The 5,590-nt window shown below is 36.3% G+C and overlaps 1 long non-coding RNA gene across 1 annotated transcript in view; it reads right to left on the bottom strand.

Annotated features, from left to right (window-relative positions):
- Positions 1-1,309, bottom strand: part of LOC129302026 (uncharacterized) — a 2,134-nt gene extending 825 nt beyond the window's left edge. The window contains exons 1-2 of the long non-coding RNA XR_008591142.1: positions 369-1,309; positions 1-245 (exon numbers count right to left, since the gene is read on the bottom strand). The exon at positions 1-245 is cut by the window's left edge and continues 825 nt beyond it. This is a non-coding gene — a long non-coding RNA (uncharacterized LOC129302026). The remainder of the gene's footprint in view (positions 246-368) is intronic.
- Positions 1,310-5,590: the final 4,281 nt, after the last annotated feature.

Here is a 5,590-nt window from a genome sequence, read left to right as displayed (position 1 = left end):
GTAAAGTCATTATCAATAGGAGCGCTTTTGAAAAAAAGGCAATGACTACACCTCGAAAAACTAAAAATGCTTTACATTTTTTAATATCCAACATCTCAAAAAATATTTTATATCTTTGAACGGAGGGAGTAGATAAAGCTAAAAGATTAAAAAAAAAACGTGAACAGGACAAGCAATGTATAGCAATATTTCATAGTCGACCAATTCCTCCCAATTCGCATATTCAAAATTCATTTGCAGAGCTTCTACAAAACAATAAAATAAGACAAATTAAGAAATATCAAATTCTGAAGGAAAAAAAGCTAACAATAAAAATATATAAATTATAGTATTAATTTTTTTTTTCCATTTTTGGTAGAGCAAAATACCTTTCATTGCTTCAAGCCCCCTCCCAGGAATTACATCATAAGCCTCTAACAAAACTCCAACCCTCCCATCAAAGTGGAATTCCTCTAAAGGTTCAAGACGCAACCAAAGTGTCATCAGGACATATTGGCCGCAGAAAAGGAGCTGGCATTTTCTGAAGAGGGCGGCAACTGTCATCACTCATCAGAACTGCTAGCTGAATCATTACCAAGCCGCTTCAACCAACTACACAGAGTATTCCCGAGCATGGTTCCTCCCATTGCTATGTTCTTTTTTTCCCGTCATCCATGATCATTGAATTAAAATTAAACTATGGCCCAAGAAATCTACAAGTCTCGTTGGAAAAAGGGAGCGACAATAACGAGATCATTACTGCAAAAGCTGTGGGGATTCAACGAGTATCACTGGGAGGGGGAGGACGAAATGAAAGGGGCGGACGAAAAATGAAGAAGAATGGAAACAGCGATTCATGAGGAAAACAGGGCAAAACGATGAGCGCTATCTGTTACGGTAGGATATGGACCCACAGAGAAAGATAAGGGACCAAAAAAAGGCAAAAAAAAAAAAAAGCAGAGGTAAATAAAAGAAAAGACAAAGATAAACCGCTGGAACAATGGAAGACCACCGGAAAATTTATACTCAAAATGTCAACTGAATAAGCGAAACAAGCACAAGCGAACCGGGCGAACCCGCCGACGGCAAACAAATACACAAGCAGCGTGAAGATCGACCACAGGCAGATCCAAAAACGGTTCACTGCACCTCAACCCTCGAATCACCTGACGCGCGGACTATCCTAAAAGAAAGCGACCAATCAATTGCAGGCCGGCAGAATTGAAAACAGAGGATTGGAGTCATACTGTCATTGGAAGTCAACGAAATCTTTAGTGATTAAAAACTTGACTGATTGATTCATGATGGTGATGAATGAAGCTGTCGGTGATTGACATCCATGTCTTGTGATTGAAATAAGTTGTCTTTGTTTTATTTTATGGTTTTGGCTGTGAACGATTTTTTTATTTTTTTGTTAAACTGACCTCTTCTGGGCCAAACTCAAAATTATTTTGGGCCTCGTAAAAATAACGTGATGAATGGGCTAATGTTAAAGAGAAATTGGACCACCAAATCAGGGCTGACAAAAAACACGGTAACTGAAACTGAGACCCCAAGGAAGATGACAAAAAAATGGCATTGTCGACTGAACATTGTGGCTTTCAAGTTTCAGCTCAATAAGCCAATATACAACATATAGGATGCGAGATCTATTTTACCCCAAAAAAAAAAAAAAAAATACAACGTATACAATCTGAGATTATTTTTTCATATATTTTCAAAAAAAAAAATTGATCCATTCAAATACTAAATTTGACCACGTGAATTTTATCTGAATGATCCTCAAATTCACTTATGCTCTGTTTGGTTTGAAGGGAATGAAAATGAGGAGAAATTTTAATAAATTCTCTTTTTTTTTGAGGAAAAAAATGAAGAATTAGGGTGAAAATTTTTTAATGAAAAACAGTAAAGGGAAAACCGGAAAAGTAGAGAAGGTTCATTGAACTATCTCTGCCCCCTCTCTCCATTTTTTTAATTTAAAACAAAAATCAAACTTATTAATTTTTTATTTCCCCTCAAACCAAACAGTGAGCAGTTTAATTAAACACTGGGAGTTGCTGCAGCTTCTAGGCCTGTGATTTCAGTAGCTTGCCCCTGCGCACTTTGAGGAGGGCCTGAAGATGTTTGTGGTGGTGGGAACAGATAACCGTAGCAGAAGAGCAAGATGAAAACCAACATAAGTGAAGAGGCGTTTATGAGGAAGCACCATAACGGAGAGACCAGCACCAGCACGAGTAGCTCACAAGCAACACTTCCTGAAACATGGCACATCCACCAAGCCATTCTTAAATTGGACTTTAATCTCAGAACTACGAGTGTGATGACGTACACGGTTATTGCCATGAGAAATAGTATCATGACAGCAGGGCGGTCTTTGAAGGGGCTAGTGTTCAATCCTTGGTACTTGATTTGGGTCAAAGCAAGTAGCAATCCGGTTAAATAAGCATGAATGGTATGAAGTGAAGGAACAGAATCTGAAACCCTTGAATAATTAAACAAAAACAAGTCAGAATGAGAAAAGTAAAGAGCGAATTAACGAGATGAAATGACATGTAGTAATGAACCTCGGGGGAACAGTGGGATCTCCGATGTCTGTGTTGTTACCATGACAAAATCTAGAGAAGAAGTTCCCCATGAAAGAAACTGAAAACTAGATATGTTTCTTGTGAAATTGAGAAAATTTCTTTTGCTGCTGATATCTCAGAGAGGAGAAAATCAGAGAACTTGCAGTAGTGAAAATTTCTTCTCTCCCTCTTCGAAGAAGAATTCCCTTTTTTATAGTCACAACGATGGATCTTCTTTAGTATCCACCAACAGTGAGTTCACTCTTGGTGGATACTTTTGAACTCATTGCCGCAATGAGTTCACTAAACTCATTGCCGCAATGACGTGAGTTCACTTTTGGTAATGGGGTCCATTTGGACTGTCCAAATTGAAAAGTGGGAATAGACCGTCTTGGATAAATTTTATTGTCTATTTAACATCTATTATTTTTTATAATAATTTTATATTTATTTTTACTTTTTATTATAAATTTTATATGATCTTTTAAAAATATAAAAATTTTATTATTTTTTACACTTTGTCTTAAATTTTAACATTGACAAATATAGGTTTTGCATTCATATTTTTTAATGATAGATTCCATATTCACTTTTATTTTTTTACCATAGGTCCAGCAACTATATATATATATATATATATATATGTATATTATTTTTTTAACAAAATCATCTATTAACTAATTTTTTAAAAAATTTAAAATTTTAAATTAATTACTAATTTAAATTTACTAATTAAATTATAGGTCCCACACCCACTTTTTTACCATTAGTAATTTCTTTATATATCTAACTCGTATTATTTTTATTAAACATTTTATATTCATTGTCAATTTTTACTAATCTTACGTGATCTTCTAAAATATAAAAATCTTATTATCTTTTATATCTTGTTGGAATTTTAAAATTTACAAATGTAAATTTTTGATCACTCTTGCAAGTGTACAAGATTACAGTAATAAATTATCTAGAATATTTTAGGTGTCGAACTTATAAAAAAGTTATACTTTTACTAATTTAAATAATTAATGGTTCAAGAAAAATAAATAAAATGAATAATTTGATAAAAACATAAAGAATAAAAATATCTCAAAAAAATTATTGAGATATTTAAATAAATGATTGGATAAATTTTCAGGTTAAATTAAATAATTATTCATATTAATAATTATTTTTTATTATTTTATAGGCAGTTATTGAAATATTTTGGAAGGAGTAGTAATTTGTTTCAATTAAACAAAATAACTACCCATTATCAATGAGTAAATAATGGGTACTATGAGATAACAGATGATCGATTTTTTTTCCTCACTCTCTAGAAAATTCGCACAGAGAACAAAAGTGTTCTCTCATCTACTTCTCTCCCTTTTCTCTGTCAAGGAAGTTTCTATGTATCTACAATATATCAAACACCCATGTCCAGTAATTCTACATCACCTTATGGGCTCCAATTTGAAGACTTGAGCATAAAATTTTTGGCCCAAATATTCACAGAGCAGTAGAGCACCCGGCAATGAATAATTCAATCTGCTTGTCTTGGGCTCTCAAAGGTCCACCTGCACTCTGATTCTTTAGACGCCACTAACATGATCCTTCGAGAACCCGTAGCAGGTCACTTATGGAAAAGGGAAATTAATGCAGCACGTGACCTACTTTATTATTCGGACAATGCTGAAATCCATCACGCACATATGGAACTCCTTCGCGGTGCTAATAACCTCATAACACGTGGAAGCTATAATGCTAACCCCAGAATATCTTTTATCCAAGAAATGCCCCTCGATGTTTCTGCACATATGGAACTCATAACACGTGGAAGCTATAATGCTAACCCAACAACAACAACAAGAAGAAGGAGGACGAGAAGGAGGAGGAGAAGGAGAAGGAGAAGGAGAAGCAGCAGAAGCAGAAGAAGGAGAAGGAGAAGAAGGAGAAGAAGAAGAAGGAGAAGAAGAAAAGGCAGAAGGAGCAGAAGAAGAAGAAGAAAGAAGCAGAAGAGGCGGAGGAGGAGAAGAAGAAGGAGAGAGAAGGAGAAGAAGAGGAGAAGGAGAAGGAGAAGAAGAAGGAGAAGGAGAAGGAGAAGGAGAGAAGAAGAAGGAGAAGGAGAAGAAGAAGAGAAGAGAGAAGAAGAAGAAGCAGAAGGAGAAGGAGAAGGAGAAGGAGAAGGAGAGAAGAAGAAGAAGGAGAAGCAGAAGAAGCAGAAGGAGCAGCAGAAGAGAAGCAGAGAAGCAGAAGGCGAAGAAGAAGAAGAAGAAGACGAAGGAAAGGAGGAGGAGGAGGAGAAGGAGAAGGAGAAGGAGTAGGAGGAGCAGAAGGAGAAGGAGAAGAAGAAGGGAAGAAGGAGGAGGAGGAGGCGGAGAGGAGAAGGAGAAGGAGAAGGAGAAGAAGAAGAAGAAGCAGAAGCAGAAGAAGACGGAGCAGAAGAAGGAGAAGGAGAAGAAGGAGAAGAGGAGAAGAAGGAGAGGAGAAGGAGAAGAAGAAGAAGGCAGAAGGAGAAGAAGAGAAGCAGAAGAAGAAGAAGAAGAGCAGAAGAAGGAGAGAAGCAGAAGAAGCAGAAGCAGAAGAAGCAGAAGAAGAGAAGCAGAAGGAGAAGAGAAGAAGCAGGAGGAGGGGAGGAGGAGAAGGAGAAGGAGAAGAAGGAGAAGAAGAAGCAGAAGGAGAAGGAGAAGGAGAAGGAGGAGGAGGCGGAGGAGAGCGAAGGAGAGAAGGAGAAGAAGGAAGAAGAAGCAGAAGCAGAAGGAGAAGAAGAAGAAGGAGAAGAAGAAGGAGGAGGAGGAGGAGAAAAGAAGAAGAAGTTGCTCTTCGTTTGTTGGTGGGTGTTGGTGGGATAATATCTGCTTTTTTTATCCTTTGACTAGGGAGTAATATAATATATTAGGAGGAAATGATAGAGAAATTTATGATAAGATGCAAACAATAATATAATGACCATGACAGCACCAGAAATTACATCCTCTCCTATGCAAATTTGTGATTCACTAAAATATCTATAACTATTTTAATTTAAGTAATGATTATTTTTTTTAATAATAACTAAATAGAACAAGAAA

This window comes from Prosopis cineraria, unplaced genomic scaffold, assembly GCF_029017545.1.
Source record: "Prosopis cineraria cultivar Desert tree isolate PC_DT_omini unplaced genomic scaffold, ASM2901754v1 PC2, whole genome shotgun sequence".
NCBI lineage: Eukaryota > Viridiplantae > Streptophyta > Magnoliopsida > Fabales > Fabaceae > Prosopis > Prosopis cineraria.
This window is presented reverse-complemented; position numbering and strand designations above follow the sequence as displayed.